This window comes from Lichenostomus cassidix, chromosome 1Aa, assembly GCF_008360975.1.
Source record: "Lichenostomus cassidix isolate B80296 chromosome 1Aa, HeHo_3.0, whole genome shotgun sequence".
In the NCBI taxonomy this organism is placed as follows: Eukaryota; Metazoa; Chordata; class Aves; order Passeriformes; family Meliphagidae; genus Lichenostomus; species Lichenostomus cassidix.
This window is the reverse complement of record NC_139480.1, coordinates 26,567,259-26,586,336: the sequence shown is the minus strand read 5'-3', so window position 1 is coordinate 26,586,336 and position 19,078 is coordinate 26,567,259. Positions and strand designations below refer to the sequence as shown.

Here is a 19,078-nt window from a genome sequence, read left to right as displayed (position 1 = left end):
TCAGTGTTGGGGTTTCTTACAGTAAACAAGAATTTCCCCACTCTTCATCTTTAAAGAGAACAATCTACTTCATAATGTCTGCTGGGAGCTTTGCATAGGATTTAATACAAGCAAAGACAGACTCCATGTGTATGAATTGCTCAGCAGCTGGTAGAAGGAAAGTGTTAAAGAATGGTCTGTGTTTGCAGACATTCCTGATATTTCTATTTCTGATACATATATAGTTGCTGTGTATATATTGTGTTCATGCCACAAGCACGCTTAGGAGATGGAGCCAGAGCCATTCTCTCAAGCTTTATATTCCAAGATGAGAAAAAACAACTCACTTCCCAACACCTTGTGTAAAGTCACAAGGTCAGGAAGATCTCGAGTTATATGCTGCTGCAACAGTTGCTTATGTTAAAGGTGCTTGCTATGGCAATAGACAGTCTTCATTTTCTGTTCATAGAGAATAGATTCATAGAAGCAGAAGCTGAAAAAATATAAAGTCACACTCCTGTTAATCAATATTTTCTTTGCACCTTCTGCACTTTTAAATTTTAATATCCTTGAGTTTGTTCACTTTCAATCATACAGAAATTGATGAGACAGAGACAAATGTAAAAATTGTTTGTTGTCCTCTAACCAGTGCAGAGGACTGTACAAGCCATGGCACATAACTTTTCAGTCCAATTCTCTATGCAGCTGCAGCATCTACAGTGCAATGTGTTTTGAGACTCAGAAACAAAAGAAACACTAGTTTCAGTGGAGCATCCCCTTCAGCAACTTCAGAGCATAGGAACCGTGTTACAAAGGAGAACATGTGTTTTCTCCAGACACAAACACAGAGCACAAACATCAACAGGGCAAAATCAGGACTGCAGGCTTTGGTGGGATGGAGTCATCTCTATCAATGAGCTCCTAAAAAAAAGAAGACAGAGACTGTTTCAAATGTCTCGGGATCCGGTTTTCTCCCCTTCCAGGCCCAAGATGGCTAGTTTTTCACCCATAGTTTTACCACTGCCAACATAGCCTGAAAGGGCTCAGTAGCTAGGGTTCAGCTTTTCAAGTGGGCTGCTTTCTCTCACCAAATAACCCTCTGGGAGTTTCTGCTCTAGGCAGCAGCAGTTCACCCCCAGACACACTAGGCACACCCACACTCACACTCAGGATCCAGAGCAGGTCTGTGCCTGTGCCTTGACAAAGTGAGAACATGAGCGAGAAGCTCAGCAGAAATGATGGGAGGAATTATCCCTTCTCCATTACTTTCCTCTAGAGGCTAGACACTGGAATGATGAGCACCTGCAAGAGAAAGTAAAGCAATATTTTGCTTGCAGAAGCAAAAGGCAGAAACTCTTCAGCCTTTTGGCATATTCTCCACCCACTCTGTGTCCCAAAGACAGAGCTGTGCAGACTGTTAAGAAAATTGCTGCAAACAGCCCCTCAAAGTTGGGGCACTTCACAAACCAGCACAAAGATACTGAGATTTATTTTTTTTTTAATACAATCTTGGCAGGCTATCAGTGCCTTTGGAGGTCTTTACTGTTTCATCTTTACTGTTTCAGTGCAGAGCTCTGTAGTATGCAAATTCTAATATAGGCTTCAAAAACTTTTTTGCTATGTATTCCCTTGACTGTGAGTCCTCTGCTATGCCTGACAAAGGTAGGAGGCCTCACCAGGCAGTTCATGTGAGATCTGGCGTTGTGTTTACAACACAGTCATGCTCAGGAACTGGAGAACCAGGCAGCACTGTTAGCAGCTCTCTAGAAATCATGGCAAGTGTCCACAGGAAGGAATGGAAGAAATCTCCAGCCTGGAATTCAGCTGCCTTAGCAGTGCTGTAATGGTGACAGTCAGAGAGGGTGGAGATGCTCATGTTTTGAAACAGTTACTGCAGAAAACCAAAGAGAGAAAAGCAAATTTGAAATAAAAGAACTTCATAAGTAGATGAAGAAAATAGCAACAAAAAGAGAGCATTCATTTGTAAGAGGTTTGAGGACCAGTTCTTGCTTCTTAAAATCAAGTCTCCATAGATTGTGGCTAGCACAGGTTTTCCCATGAGAATTTTTCTTGTGTTTTATAAATAAAGATAAAGTTTGGATGTTATTGGAACAGTGTCCCAGAACTTGGACAGTGCAAGCCTGGCCAATCAGGCCTAGGGGAAGGCTTCTGACCGACCAATCTGGGTGACTTTTGAAAACTCTCTATATATGATGAAATCAAAACAATAAAAGTCATTCCTTCTTGCCACTGAGAACTGGTGCCTTCATTACTCTGCTAGCTGCTCAACAGCGACATAGATTGCAGTGAAACTACATTGATTTACCTCTGTTGGGTGCTTAGTGATTTCTACAGTAGAAGAATGGCTTAAAAATATATGGATTGTATTCTCACCCTGTATAAATTGTTAAACTTCCCTTGATATCAGTGGTACTACAACAGACAAAGGTTAGGCTCAACACAATCTTCTCTGAGTGCTAACTGAGCTTTTGTGTCTCAGCTTCCCTACACATGCACTCTCATCCTGTTAAATACTTTCAGGAGCTGGCCTCCCTACATGCAAGGAGCCTAAGTTTGTCTACAAAAGGCAATTAGGATTTTTATGGAAATTTGGTACAGGAGAGCTATTGTTATTTACTCATGCTAATGTAAATGTATCTTTTCCATCTAGAACACCCTGATGATTGAAGAAGGTTTTATTTGCACTTAATTCATTGTGCCTGATGTAGAATTAAAGAAAGCAAAAACAGATAACAGCCCATTTGTCAAAATGAAGTCTAGTTATGGCTGTCAGAGTGTGTAAGCAAAAGGCTATTTTGCAGAGGTGTCTGAGCTGAAATTTTCACCCCACATGACCTTATGTAAGCCTGAACTGTATTAATTTCTCCATATCACCACACAGATATATCTTCAAGAGTTAGGATCATTTCTACAAACTTATGAAAACTGTGTTCTGCCTTGAAATATTACTTCAGGAAGACACTCATATATTGATTTCTGATGTTGCTGGTTTTAGCAAGATAAGACTTCTAATCCATCTGCTGAATGTTTCTCTGCTGAAGATTAAACAGCTGTCATGCCCACTCCCCCAAATTAAAAAAGAGGAAAAAAGAAAAGATTAGTGTGTTGGTGGATTAAAGAATGTCTATTTTCAGATATAAGCAAAAGACAACAAGGTGTGCTATTTTCTATGTCAGTGTCAGCTTCTGAAGCTTTAAAGACCACTTCTATCTACAAAGAACAGAAGGGGAAAAAACTGTGTGACATCCCTACCTATAAAAACAGAAACACATCGCTCAAAGCAATTGAAAGGGCTTCCTGCACTCTACCCAGAGGTGCAGACTGTTAGCCTACTTAACCTCATCCTCCTCTATTCTGAAAACAAGCACGTGTATTGGGTTTTCTTGACCAGGTTTGGTAGCAGGGAGCCTACAGAGGTGGCACCTGTGAGAAGATACTGATGTCTGACAAAGATTCCTGTATGTCTGATGCAAGCCAGTCAATGCAAGCCAGCTCCAAGACCCACCACTGCCCAAGGCTGAGACCACAAGCAACAGTGGCAACACCTCTGGGATGACAGATTTACAAAGCAAAAACTACTAGGCAGCAGCCGCCAGGAGAGAGGGGTGAAAATCTGCAAGAGGAGCAGCCCTGCTGACACCAGGGTCAGGGAAGGAGGAGAGGGAGCAGGAGCCAGAGCTGAGATTTCCCTTCAGCCATTGGTGAAGACCATGGTGAGGAAGGGTGTCCCTCTGCAGCCCATGGAGATCCACGGGGGAGCAGAGATCTGCCTGCAGCCTGAGAAGGACTCTGTGCCTGAAGGAAGCTGTGATCCCATGGGACCCCCACACTGGAGCAGGCTCCTGGCAGAATTTGTGGTCCCATGGAGAAAGGAGCTCAGGCTGGAGCAGATCTGCTGGCAGGACTTGTGACCTCACTGAGGACTCACACTGGAGCAGTCTGCTCCTGAAGGACTGCACTGCATGCAAGGAACCCCTGCTGGAGTGGGAAAAGAGAATGAGCAGTCCTCCCCCTGAGAAGGAAGGAGTGACAAAAACAGCATGTGATTAACTGACCACAGCCGTTATTCCCTAACCCCCTAAACTGCTGGGGGATGGAGGGAGAGAATTAAGAGAGCTGCCCAAAATATAGCACAATATATCCCAAGATCAGAGATGGGAGAAAAGAAATCCCTGTATTATATTTGTGCATTATTTCCAAGATATATGTTCCATTTTCTACAAATTCTGCTGCACATCACAGACATAGCAGTTAAAGGGATACATAAGCATATGTAACTACGTGATCATGCATTAATGCTTTAGGAAGACTATATGTGAAATCAAAGCATTAATAGCATCACTTAAACTGAAAATGCTTCATTCTCTTAATTTAACCTTCAGATTAGTAGATTTAATATATCCAACTTTTTCAGCTATCTCTAAGGTCCTACAGTAGGCTTTCTCTGGACAGAGGGGAAACTCTTATGATGCCTGTAAGTCACAAGATACATTTTTTTGCACCAGATTATGCTGAACAAATTATTCTCTGTTTTAACATGAATAAGTTTAATAATTTCAGTGGTGCTGCACTGAAACTAGAAAGTAGCTTTTATAATTTAAACTGCAATTATAATTTCTTTAATTTAAGATGAGATAAAAATCCAAGGAAAGGTGAAATCTGTATGTCTTTTGATTTTTTTTTTTCCTCGCTGGTTCAAGCCTAGGGAACACTTCAAATTGTAATTATATTGTAAGGCACTTGAACATTTCTATTGCTTGAAAAGACAGCAACTCATCTTTCCTAATTATAGAAAGCAGTGCTGCAGTTTGTATTAAAGTGTGCTGTAGTTATGCATTTTATAATTAGTCTTATTATGGTTTACAGAGTTTCAATTTCTGGTTTTGTTCTGCCTTCAAATATAAAAAGCTCCCAAATAACACAATACTACAGTAAAATTTCTTCTTCTTAAAGTTCACTAATGTTAATTCTGCTTCAGGAGTTAATCTGGTCTTTCCTGCTTTCATGTTCAAAGCAAGTAGGCAATGGAGAAACAGCAGACAATAAATCCTCTGGAGCAGTTGAGAGTCATCCAAGAGGGACTTGGGAACATCCCATTTTTTGCTGCAAGGGAAAAAAACTTTTCCTTGTCCTCAACACAAAATCTACCCCTGCCTTCCAAAGTTCACCAGTGAATTTTAGGATGAAAGTATGACCAGTTGGAAGGCACAGTACCTATGGATGCATCACAGGCAAAACCTGGGACAGCCTGAAGGCATCTGTGAATTGTGTGCTTTCTATTAATTTTTTTTAAATTCTGTGTTCTTATTTTCTTCTGCTGCTCCAACCTGAAGATTTTTCAGCTCAGTTTATGACCAGCAATAAGGATGTCCCTCAAGGTCATTAGAATTAGAAGCTGATGCCATCAAAGTTTGTCTTCAGATATGTTTGCTTCATATTCTTTAAGAATATCCTTGAGATAATCTTCCCAAGGTTTCAGCCACCCAGTTCTGCATCTGTCTTTCTATCAAAACAATGGGATATTCCCCTCAGGCACATGAACTCCATGGCATTGCTTTCTCATCTGGGGTATGATTAGAGTGTCAGTGTTAAAGCTTTTACAAATCTGCACAGCTTCAGTTCTACTTATTTTTCCACTTGACACCAGGCATGTGCTGAAAACAGCATAGGTGAAAGTGAATGAGGTATTTACATAGCAATCTGTCCAAATCTTGAAGCTGTAAAATCATGACTCCAGCAGCATAATATTCCCATTCAAAGACTAATTTTGAACTCAGTCACTGGCTGGAACCATAATTTACCCAAATATTGCTAGCCAAGCTGATACACTTTGTGATATCATCAGCAATCACTACATTTCATTACCAAGATAACAAAATTTGTTGGCAGCCTGTATCACATATTATCAGTGGACACTATAGCTTACTTTTACAAAGCTCATCTGTCCTGTGGGATGCAAAATTTCTGGGTCTTGGGCTTTTTTGCTAGACTGTGAGGTCACTGTGCTTTGTAGAAAAGTAATCAGTAGTAAATAGGATATCTGCAGTATATGAGAGGTTTTGTTGGGTTTTTTTTTTTTTTCTTTTTGCATTTACAGGTTTCAAGAATATGGAATAACACTTGTTGATAACTGACCTCAAATTTGTCAGTAACACAGCATCACACACAGTGCTAGGGCCATTTTGAAGTTAGTTTAACTTACTTGAAAAAGCACAAAATATTTCAGCAAACATCTTTGCCTAATGAGACAAAACCTTCTTTCTCATATAATGGAAGTGGATATTGCTGATCTACTAATCAGGGCAGATGAAAGAATTTTCCACAAATAAGAGGAATCCATAGATTCAAAGACTTTGGAAGAATTATGAAAGATCATGTCAAAATTTGGTTTTCCTCAAGATGCTTCATATGAAAGATCCAGGTAGCGAAAACAGATGGTCATGGCACAGTCAGAACAGAATCCATGCTAACTTCTACATGTCTTTCATCTCTGCAATTTCACTAAGCAAACGATTTAACAGAGTTGGCATGCACCATTCCAGCAGCTGCTGTATTCTACCACTCATCTGAAACTGATAATCTCCCTCTTTCATAAGCTAACCAGCTGGATAGACTGCTTTTTGGAAATGGACAAGGAAGGGACAGAGTAGGTATCTGTTTTTTCATTCCAAACTAGTCCAGTTTGACTTCGGTCAAAACAGTGGTTTTGTTTTGCTACCAGTGTTCCAAAATGTGTTATGAGCTGTGTGCATATAGGGTCTAGATCCTTTGTTTGGAGTCACACTGCCCTTACCCTTGAGTCATCTATCCTATAGTGTGCAGTGCCGTTCATCTACCATATCTGCATATGGATAAAAACGCAATCCGAAATAGATTAAAAAACAACAAGATCAGTATCCAGATTTCCTCTAAAGTAAATGGATATTTTCAAAAGATATTGTCTGCAAGCCTTCTATCTCAGATGATTATATGTTTCTGATTCAGCATTATCCTATAGAATTCAAGCACTAGAACTAAAGGAATGATTTCCTCTTCTGCTGAAATAGGATGAAAAAAATGTTCAGAGTGAAATCACCTTAATGCTTTAATCCCATTCTCAACACAACATTTTTTCTCCCTGTGCATGAATGTCAATGACAGTGTGGACTTATATTTTTGTGTTCTAAATAAAACTTCATTGTATAATGGAGTGCTTTCAGAAAACTACTTAAAAATACATTTCATTTTAAAATAAATGTAATTTATAACTTTTTCCATTTTAATATCACAGTGGAGAAAATAATTCAACATAATTAATGCAAAAATAGGAAAAATTACAAGCTTATAGTTCTGTTTCTAAAATCAGTACCATGAGGGAGCAACTCTTCAGTATAAGACAGGTATAGTGGCACACTGTAGGAGGAAAAAGGAGCCCTGGCACACATACTTGGCAAGAAAAATTTGTATTTATATTTATCATTTCACTTTTATCTGACCAATTATAGCCAAAGTGCTACAGAGTACGAGCGGTGCAGGAAAGTAAAAGCAGTAATACAAAAGCAATTTGCTTATTTTTCTTAATCTTTCCTACATTTTATATTTAATTGAACTTGTCTATTCTTATATTAACTCACCATCCAACTCTAAATCCCAGATAAACACTAGTAACAGATGTTCAACATCTTGCAGGTCAAATTCCCAATACAGGAAAAAATATTGACAGGGTTTCAGTGTTTTTTCATGTGTAACCCTTTTACACAAGTCCCGGAACAGAGATGGAAAGCAACAGCACTCAAGTAATCCTCTTTCAGAAATCAAAGCAAAGCACTTCTAGCTGACTTAGCCTCAGTGGGTAAATTATGACTTGAGAACAGTAAGCTAGCAATCCAAGTATGGTGCAAACTCTTTTACTGATAATACAGTTTCTTCTATTCAGAAATTTGTGTAATGCTACTTACAAGAACTCAACTTTTCTTTTAAAGAGAGAACAATAGTTACAAACCTACAAATAGGAATTCAGACATCAACTTTTAATATCTCCCAGAAAAAATATTTTTCAATGTCTCCAAAGAATGAATTGGATAAAGTGCAATTTCTTGGAAAAAATAAATACAGATACACATTTGGAATGCATTTGTTACTCCTGTTTGAGTTTTAATACAAGTACCCTGTCAAAATTTCAGTATAAATATTTAGCTTGTAGTAGCAAAATGAGCTCTGGAATAAATAGATTACCAGATCTTTTCAAATAGTTTGATTGTTTTCCCTAATTGCTACTGAGCTACTGTACTTCATACAGTCTAAATGGAAAAAAAAGTCCTGAAGCATTGCAAAGGACAAGACAAACAATGTGTGTTTTATGTACTAGTATTCTTCCAGATAAGCCTAAATATTACAAGTCCCTTTATCTGTAATGATAAAAGGATTATTTAAGTAAATACTGTTTAGTAGATTCTGACTGTGAATGAGCAAATATGAATTTATAAAAATTGATAAATATAAAAATTATTTCCACATGTAGTTAATCAAGAGGTACATCCATTTGTTTATGTAGATATATTGCTTGTTTGTTAGTCTCCATTCCATTTCTTTGGGTTACCATACAGAAATCATTCTCAACATTGTGTTTGTCAGAAAGCCCTCAGAGAGTGGCCTCTTGAACATAATTCTGCTTATGTATTTTTTACCAACATATATTTGCGTATCACTAATTTAGTGAGACTTTTTTTTCTCTGAATGCTTATTTCATGGACATGATCACAAGCAATAATTTAAAAAAAATCAATTTTTATTCCTCATTAGAATTCTTAACCCATACAATATTTATTTAATATATGAATATTTCGTTTATTATTTCTTTCTTTAAATACACTAATTCATACAGGAATGTCATTGTTCAATATCCCAGATATCATTTCCATGGAGAGATTTTTAAACTAAATACATACATTTTCATTTATTCATTTTGACAATCCACTGACATTTCAGTGACAAAGGAAGTTAACATCATGAATATTTTTATATGCCCCGCAATATTTTCCACCATCCATAAGAGAGCACTGAGCATTGATTTTGAGCGCTTGTAGCCCAGGGATACGTATTTTTCAAAGAAACTACTTGGTCATGTTAAATAATTTCCATTCTACCTACAGTATCTGATTTGCTTTAGAGGCATTTACAACTCTGTCACTAAAACTGAGATTGATTAGGACCACAGCATAGGAATACATAAGGCATGAAACCCTATAATATACTGAGTCTTAAATATTTTTATCATTCATGTTGGGTTTTTAACTTAATTTATTTTCATCTGGAAAAATCAAACCAATCCATACAAGACCTCTCTTAACCCCAGTCTCAGTCTGCCCATCAATTAATTCCTTCTTTAAAATGTACCCAGCTGACTCTTCAGTTAATTTAAAGTTCTTGTTAGAGTTCAAATCCTTGGCATGTTCTATATTTCAACAATATGTTTATGGACTGACTTACAGGTCAATGTCCTATTTAACCACATTCAGAGAATGTTTTAGTTCTGACCTAGTCACTGTTACAAACTCTGAGTTTCTGACCAGCCTGTTCTCTTACTCTCAGAATTTAAGTGACTTTATGACATTCCAATTGGTCACTACTTAATTCCAATCATGAAAGGCAAAATCTGTCAAACAACATAATTTGCCTTTAAAAAAACCAACCAAACCTGTTGCATTTTTCTTGAATCATTATGACAAGGTGAGGGCAAAAAATGGTGACATAGAAAAGAAATAAAACAAAGAATTTGAGGCTGCAATACTAGATACACTTGAAAACACAGACCACCTTATGTAAGTAAGATATTAATCAATGGCTTTTTTATCCCCCCTCATGTTCCAACTGTGCCCTAAATCTCAGCTTGCTTTGCTGCATGCACCATATGGATTTCAACTTTGCAGCATATTCTTTTATGATATATTAATACTGAGATCAAGAATGTCAAGTTAGGTCCATCATGTAACTAGCTAATTATGTTTTCTTACATGGATACACAAGAATTAAATTTCAAAATACAGTATTCAAAGATATTGAGAGAAGAAAAACCTGAAAGAATGGTTTATATTTTTATTTTGCTAATAATAGGGAAGATGTACACTAATATCTTTACAAACAATTCCATGGGTGAGGGTATGGATGTTAATGTCTTTGAAATGGGTCCTAATGTCTTTATTGACTGCAAGCAGCAGGTTTGCTGCAGAGCCCAGCGGCCTGACTCCTGAAATAGGCAAGTGGTTCTGCACAAGCCTGAGTTTCTGAACTTTGGGCTACAATGACAGCTTCAAGGGTATGTGGTAGGTGGTTTGGGGAGGCTGTACCTTCCTAGCACCTCAGCCAATGGGAAAAGGAAGAGGACAACATGTAGCCAGGAGTTTAGGACAAAGGGAGGCTGCACCCTCCAAAACCCTGTGGGCGTGTGCCCCAGTGGGCTCTCTCCCTTTATTCTAATAAAGTTGCAGGACTCCTCTGTCTCCTTTGTTGACACTGGCTTTTCATAACATCATTTTCCATACACTAAGGAATATTATTATGTTATGTTTTATGCCATGTCATGTCATGTTATGTTATGTTTATTATATTAATTTTCTGCAAAGTTGAATTGCATAATAGAGTTCTTGGAAAACTCAAAATGTTTTGAGGTCTATGAAGAAAAGGAGCGCATATGAAAAAGAAAATACTCTAGGTGAGTACCTAAGCAACAGAGTGAAAACAAGAACAGTGAGAATAAAATTTTTAAAAAGAGAGGAAGAGGATTTTTCACCATTGCCAATGAGAGGGAAAGTTTATTATGATCAAACTGATCAGTAGTGTGAAGATAAGAATTATGGACTGTGAGTAGAAAAAAAAACCTAACTGAAAGATTACTAAAGTAAAACAACTAGAAGCTAAATATGCGGGTAAGAAGTTGAAAACCTTTAAGTTACTGAAAAGTGTTTGCTGCTCAAATTGCCATATTGCTTTCTTTCCAAATAGGTGATTGAATTATTTGAACTATGTATTCCAGATAAATTTAGATGTCATAACAGTAGTCACCCTCATCACACTTTTGCTTCTTGGCACACTTCTACAAACTCTTTCTTTGCCAATTTTCACAATATGAATTTGTGTCATCTGAAGAAAAATGAAGTGTGGTCACCTGAATTGAGAACTACTTCCAACCCTAACTGCGACCTCAGGTCTGGTTCCCTGAATTAAGTAAAGGTGCCAGGTATTATTTATTGGCAGTTTAATTTTTTTGTGTGTGCAGTGTCAGCCTTGTTCATTTGCATTTTTGGTTTGCATACTGCAGGGAACCACAGCTCACTAATAACCTGTTCTTCTCAACAAAGTGTTTGGTGAGTTGAGCAAGAAGAATCAAGGTCCAGGTTGGCTGAAGAGTTAACTTTTCACTGAGCCCTAAGGCAAGAAGAAAATATAGGCAAATTTTTAAAAAATATAGATGATGCTACTTCTTCCATTACTTTGGTGAAATTCTTTTGGTCCTCCTACTTCTTACTTGCATCAGTATTCATTAAAGGTGTTCTTCAGAAATTTCCCCATTCCTGATTGACATGGGGGTTGTGGCCCTCATATGGAAGGTGTGGCTTCCTTCCTTCATTTGCCTGGATAATATACACAAATGAATATTCACTAGAGTCTCTAAAAACACAATTTACAGAGCTATCTCTGTAGCCCAGCTCTCTCTGACTATGACAATATTAAATTTTTGTCTTCTTCCTCTCATTTTCCTTTGTAGTAGGCTATCTACAATTGGCAGAACCACAATAAAATAGAACATTTAGCTGCTTTCCCTCCAAGATATCCTGTGGTCAGCCTTCATACAGATGGTTGCAGCATCTTTTGTCTACACTGCCAAACCCAGGCTGTCTCTGAATTTTTTTTTTTTTAATTTTTGTTTTTATATCAAACTCTCTCTACAGGATCCTGACGTAGATCCTATGCTTTTTACCCCTCTAATTTAAATCAAATTTTTAAAATTCAGATGAGACATAAGGTCTGTTAACTATAATTTCTCATAGGCCATAATTAATTTAAACCTTCTAATAATTATTAACTGGAATTTTATGTGAAGGTAACAAAAGCTGCTTCCCTGCATCACCATGACAATATTTGGAAAACCAGAGCACAGAAAAAAATCCATCAAAGCTAATTAACCTATTTAAACAATATTATAGATCCATTTATACCATCTTCTTTTTCAAATTTGAAGCTGTATTTTCAAAAAAAAATTTTTTTCTTAATTTATCAATGAAAAATTATTCTGAAGTGTTTTTTTTCTATTGATTGCTTTAGTGTCTAGATTTGTTTGATTTGAGGAAAGACTTATACACTATTCCCTAAGCTTGCATATTAACCTAGTCTTATTGATTCAATTTGAAAGAAAAGGTACTTCAGAGGTGAAGACCAACTGCGAAAGTCTTATTAATTTAGCTACTGTGCACTGTGAGCTGCCCTACATTTAGTATTACAGCCATGCATGCTAGCAAAAAAACTTGTTAATAATATTTGTCTAAACAGTCTTCGCCTAGATTCTATTTCAGTATGCAAAATCTGTTTTTCCTTTACAACATGATCTTCTTGAAATGTTACGTATCATAATGCAAAATTCAGCATAAATTCAAACAATATAAATATACCTTAAAAACCAACATTGTCTAACATACTTAGTCAAGATCAATGCTGTAATACTGGGCCTGCTGTTACAGACAGACAATCTTTCAGATTTATGTAATTCACTTGCTAGTCTTTTTGCATGGCAAAATTCCAGAAAGTCAATTTCTGTCTCCAGATGCTTCATGTAACTTTCTCTTTCTACTTGATTTACAGTTACAATTCCCTCATCTGATGTACATCCTTCTCTTTTACTATTTTGAGCTACTATACACGCTGATATTTTGTTCTATTACAACAGAGTTATCAAGATAGAATTTTATGTGAAATAAATTTTCCTTTGCAAAGTTCCTCAGTAATTTTCTCCTGGCTTCTTCACTTTCTAGAGCTGGCTTTTACTGTATGTGGAATGTTTTGTCTCTTTGAAGTTAATCTGCTCATGCACTTACCTTTGTCAGGATTATAGAATTTTCTGAGATCCATTGGAACAGGAGATACATTCATTCCTAAACTATTCTACAATATATCCCAATGAAAAGGAGATGAGAAATTTGGATATCTCTTCATTACTCTCTCTCTTTTTTAACTGATGATTTTTCACATACTTCTTTTTCTCAGTGGTGGGATTTAAAATTGCTTCCCTTTTACACCTGAGATATGCTTCTGTCTTGAAGTGTGATGGTCACAGTGGGAATATGAAAAATTAAGTGAAGGACAAGGAACCTAATACCAAGCAATGTATTTGATATGCTGATATACCACAGTCCACTACACAGCAAAGAAAGACAGAGGATAGTAGAAACTTAATGAGCTAGCAAGTGCATCTTGAACTAACATCTGAAACAAAAGCCTTAGTCTGAATCAAATTTTTCTCCTAAGGATTTAAGCAAATAAATTTTAAATGCGTTTTTTTTCTGTGAGACCACTAATTCTTCCAGAATGAAATACATCTTTCTTTTTCATGTTTCAGCAATGGCTGGGTTAGAGCCAGTGAAATATTAGTATACACCATAAAAAGATGGTTTTATGACTAAATAAAACTAATAATGTAATTTCTCAAATAAATTTCAGTGGAATTATAGTTATATAGGATGTGTGGAGCAGATACATTGGTTAGTCAGGGACTTGCCTGAACTTGAAAACCTGCTGACTTCAATGATATTCACTAGCATGCTTGCCAGTGGTGAAAACTGAAAACACATATTCAGTCTAAAAATGCAGGAAACACCTCAGCTGAAAAACTTCGTATGAAAAATCAGAAACAGAAGCTATCAAATATTGACTGAGTGTTACAGACTGAGATGTTAGCGTCTCACAGTCTTCTTGTCATTCCCAATAGACACTGCAGATCTGATTGAAGACAATCTCTTAATTTCTAACTTGAAATATTTCCTCTCCCTATGTTTAAACGAAATAAAACTTTGCAATCTTTTGCAGACGAATAAACTTCAAGTACTTGTATATGGTTGCATTTATTGTTAGAATTGTGTGTGTAATATATTAATTATGAGAATAAAAAGTAAGGGAGTTTTCACTAGACAAAAGTATATGCTATTTGCTACATGACCCCCATACTTTGTCTCAGCTAAATGATACACGTACACATTAGTAGGGTTATAGCATTTCATGTATCCAAACTCTCACAGCTAATTTAAAACAGAATTTTTCTAAAATACATAGTTCTATATATTAGAGTTATTCTTGGGGGCAAATTTAACTGCTCAAAACTTTTAAGGATTTGAAAATCTGGCTCAAATTAAGTAATAAACCATGACAAAGTAAATATTTCATAAGAAGTTCGTGGCTATATTTTCAGAAAAATTATTCCTACAGGGAATAACCCAATGCCATTCTGAGCAAAGGAACTTCTTATATATAAATCTTCTTATGTTAGAATTAAGAACCATGTGGCTGTCAGCATTTTTACATAATTGATCATGCAAGCTGTGCTTGGGTTCTCAGTGGCTATCTGCTAAGTAATTTGCTTCAGCACTGTTGTGTGGAGAGTTAAAAAAACCCCTAGGCAATATAGTTGCTTTAGGGTGAAAGGTGTAAGAATTATCAATATAAATTTTCATGAAAGTTAGAGGCAAGCAAAGAAGACTATCTTACATTAAAATTTTGCACCATGATTTTCAGTTTTCTGAATGCTTCTATAGAAACAATAAAATAATGTATTAATAGAGCTAAAATGTTTCGATCTCAATTTTGTAAAATTATTTGTGTTTTTAAAGGTATGTTTTAAAATATTTTGAATTTTTTTTTTACAATTGCAAAGCTACAATTCAAAATGGTTTTCAGACTTATTTCATATGAATAGACTGAAATAATATTTAACTGGCTTGCACTGGTGTTTTTTTAAGATAGAATTATGAGATCAGGTCAGTGGAAATATTATCATCCATCTCTTTCAGTTTCTTTCCTCACTGAATTTGGGATTCACTTATTACCAAGGCTGCAATATCCACATTTAAAATCATACCGCACAGAATGTCCTGAGTTGAAAGGAACATCAAAGTCCAGCTCCTACCAACAATCTGAATATCTAATGCAGATTGTTATGGTTTTTTTTAAATAATAGGACCATGCAATAGTTTGTATTGGAAGGGACTTTTTAAGGCCATCTAGATCAACCCTCTGCAGCCAGGAGTGACATCTTCACAGGAACAAATTGCTTATAGCCCAGTCCAACCTGACCTTGAATGTGTCCAGGGATCAGGCATCCATCATATATCCAGACAATCTGTTCCTGTGTCTCACTATCCTCATTCCGAAAAACTTCTCCCTTGTATCTGCTGTGCATCAACACTTGTTTAGTTTTAAACCATTACACCTTGTTCTATTGCAAAAAGCCCTGTTGGGAGGTTTATCCCCATCTTTCCTACAGGCCCCCTTCAAGTACTGAAAAGCTACAATAAGGTCTCCCCAGACCCTTCTATTCTCCCGGCTGAACAGCCCCAACTCTCCTAGCCTTTCCTCATGGGAGAGGTGTCACATCCCTTTGATCCTTTTTGTGACCCTCCTTTGGAGCCACTCCAACAGATCCATGTCTTTCCTCTGCTGAAGACTGAAGAACTGGATGCACTACTCCTAGTGGGGTCTCATGAAAGCAGTCTACTCTGTGTATTCAAACAAAGTGGGATTAAAATAACTGTGGGATTTGTCCCACCATTTATGAACTGCCATAGCAAAGTTTAAATCAAGATTTAGCATTTATGTTTGACTTTCTGTGCCCAGTGATCTCTGTAAGCACTCAGATTTGGTAGTGAAGACAATGGGCAACACATAATTTCCACAATTAACAGTTGTTGTTAAGAATGAGAAAAAGGAACATGAAAAAGCATAAAATGTTAATACTTTGCCTCTAATTTGAATGTCAGATATAGATAAGTATTGCCAGAGGTTACAGACTGGTAAAATTACAGGAGATGGTAAATGGAAAAGACTAAATGAGAAGTTGTGCATAGGTAATGAGGAGACAGTAATAAGCCAAGGCAAGGGATGAGGCAGCAAAACAACTTCCATCCTACACGTGGCCTTCAACTACTCCAGGAGGTAAGCAGTCATCCTTCTGATGTGCTGTTATTATTTTTGCCAACAAGTAAAATAAAATTTGTGCATATCAACCCTCCAAGCCCATCATATGTCGCCCTTATTTTGCTGGGGCTGAGAGAGGGATGCTGCTGGGTGAGGACAGGAGCACTGGGGCTCAGGGGCCACAGGCAGTCAGCTAGTAACTAACACTGCAAGCCATGAACAGGCTTCAAGCAGAAACAGTGAGGATTTTTATTTATTCATAAAGTTTTGCAAGCAGATATAGCTTCACTTAAGATTCCAGGAAGTTTAAAAGGCTTTTACATTTTCAAGATATTTCCATTGGACAAGACTCCCTGCTTTCAGTATTGCAGTTATACTGCCATGAAACATTTCAACATAATATGACACAGTAGTCATCATGTTCAGTAAATTAGTAGTATGATTAGTTGATTTACCTAAATATTACTGCATTTATAGTACCACTTCTTTTCTATAATACTAAATATTAGCTAAAAGCATGAAATTTCTATTGTGTTTTTCCCTAGAGGATATAGATATAGGATTTTAAAAATGAAAATCAAAATAATTCATTAATTCTTACTTGTTTTATATGTTCTGGCTATTAAATAAAGATTTCTTGAATATGCATAACAGAATTGCTAACAACTTTTAAACACTTGGATCTTCTAAAACCAAACATTGAAAGTAGGTCATATCTATGAGTTATCCTAAATGGTTGTATTTTCTTATGTCAATAGAAGAAAGCTTGTCTATTCTATCATTGCACCTTTTTCTCTCTAAATAAAATACTATCTGCACTAGTTAAGGGAATTATCCTATTCTCAGTCAGGCATTGGCAGAGGCAGAGACACTCATGATTCATGGGAATGTTCAGTGCATGTCAGAGGACACGGGAAAGAGTGGGCAGAGGCTGTTGTTTACTAATAACATTTGGATTCCTGCTCTCTGTACATACATCCAGACTAGATCTGTGGGTTTGGGATTTTTTTTTTGTGGGGAAGAGATTCTTGTGTTGTTTTGGTTTGATTTGGAATCATAGAATCATTAAGCTTGGAAAAGACCATGATCATAAAGTTCCAGCATGAAACCCAGCACCACTGTGTTTGCAATTAAATCCCATTCCCAAGTGCCACATCCATATGCCTTTTGAACACTTCCAGAAATACTGATTCCACCACTTTCCTGGGCATTGGTTCAGGTGTTCCAATGTTAGACCACCCTTTTGGTGAAGAGGCTTCTCCTGAGGTCCAACCTAAACATCCCTGGGTGCAGCTTGGGGCCAGTTCCTCTTGTCATGTCACTTCTTACCTGGGAGTAGATACCAATACCCACCTCACCACAAGCATCTTTCAGAGCAGTTTTACTGGGTGATAAGGTCTTCCCTCAGCCCCCTTTTCTCCGGGCTAATCAACCCCAGCTCCCCCAGCTGCTCCTCACTAGGCTTACTTCCCAGACCCTTCCCCAGCTCTATTGCCCTTCTCTGGACATGCTCCAGGACCTTAACGTCTTTCTCGAAATGAATAGTTCAGGACTCAAGGTGTGGCCTCACCAGTGACAAGAACAGAGGGACAATCACTTTCCTGGTCCTGCTGGCCACACTATTTTTGATACCAGCCAGGATGGCATTGGCCTTCTTGGCCAAGTGGACACACTGCTGGCTCACACTCAGCCAGTTTTCAAATGGCACCCCCAGGTCCTTTTACATGGTCATAGACCCATGTAAACTCCTGAACTCAGTATTTCTTGAAAAAGTACTAATTTTTCTGAGACTCTTCCCAGGCACTTTTATTTAATTAGGACCAATGCAATCTTAGACACTAACTAACCTTAGGACAGTTTGGACATTGCCCTGTTCAGTGCACCTTGAAAATTTCATTCTTGCATAGCTAATTCTTCTTACGCTACATAGGGACACTGGGTATTCTTACTGAAGATGCTAATTAATTAAAGTAGTGTAGCACTTGAAACTTTTCATGAATGTAGCTTTTCATTCCTTAGACTCCTACAGGATTAAGTATCGTGTCTGTGTGTGTGTGTGTATGAAAAAGAGAGACAAAGAGAGAGAAACAAATACACAACATATATTAGACTCACTGTGCCTAAATGATAAGATAAAAGAACTTGTGTGGACCGTTAAATGACTAAATCATTCCATGACTTTATCACAAAAAGGTTTAGAATGAAAAGTTCCATTGCCTTTCAATCAAGGCAATGTATCTACTTGTGCAATAAAGTATTTTAAGTATTTTTAGAAAATCCCATCAGAGGTTTCCTGTGTCTTGTAAAAGCTTTGTTCTGTCTGTTGCTGAGAAGGGTCTGTTTCAAATACAGCTTATTGATAGAGAAAGGGTGGAGGAAATAATTTTCTTCTTTTTATTCAGTTATCAAAAGAGCAAGTATGTTCGAACTTACTATCATAACCTTGCACTGATTTTCAATATTGACTAGGGATTTTGCAAGTCAGGCACTTCATTTCAGATTACTTAGAATGAAAACCACCTGATTTTCAAAATGCTTTAGAAAGTAAACCCCTGAAGAACAGGCACTTTCACTTTTGGCACCTGGTTATTGAGGACTCAATGTTAAGACTTGGAATTGTGCCAGAATGTGACCCAAATAAGTTTAACTGACTGTAGAGAGAGAACAGAAACTCCTATTTTTGTTGAATAGGTACTACTAGGTACTACTGTGTTTGCATGTATTATAAAAAGACTTTGCTTAGTCATAGAATTGATTTTTTTTATTTAGTTGCTACCACTGTAATATGGTTACAATGCCAACAATTGCCCCAAATTTAACACAGGGGATAGATAGCATAAGTAAATAGATGTTAAAGCCAAAACTTTCAGATTTTACTCAGCTGTTCGCTGTTTAAAAACAGACTTTTCAGATGTTGCTGTTG

General features: G+C 37.0%; 1 long non-coding RNA gene across 1 annotated transcript; it reads right to left on the bottom strand.

Moving 5' to 3' along the window:
• Window positions 1-10,952: 10,952 nt before the first annotated feature.
• LOC146443355 (uncharacterized) lies at window positions 10,953-13,171 on the bottom strand. The gene is made up of 3 exons (XR_014856027.1): window positions 13,068-13,171; window positions 11,504-11,609; window positions 10,953-11,403 (listed from the first exon to the last, which is right to left on the bottom strand). It is a non-coding gene; the product is annotated as an uncharacterized LOC146443355 (long non-coding RNA).
• Window positions 13,172-19,078: the final 5,907 nt, after the last annotated feature.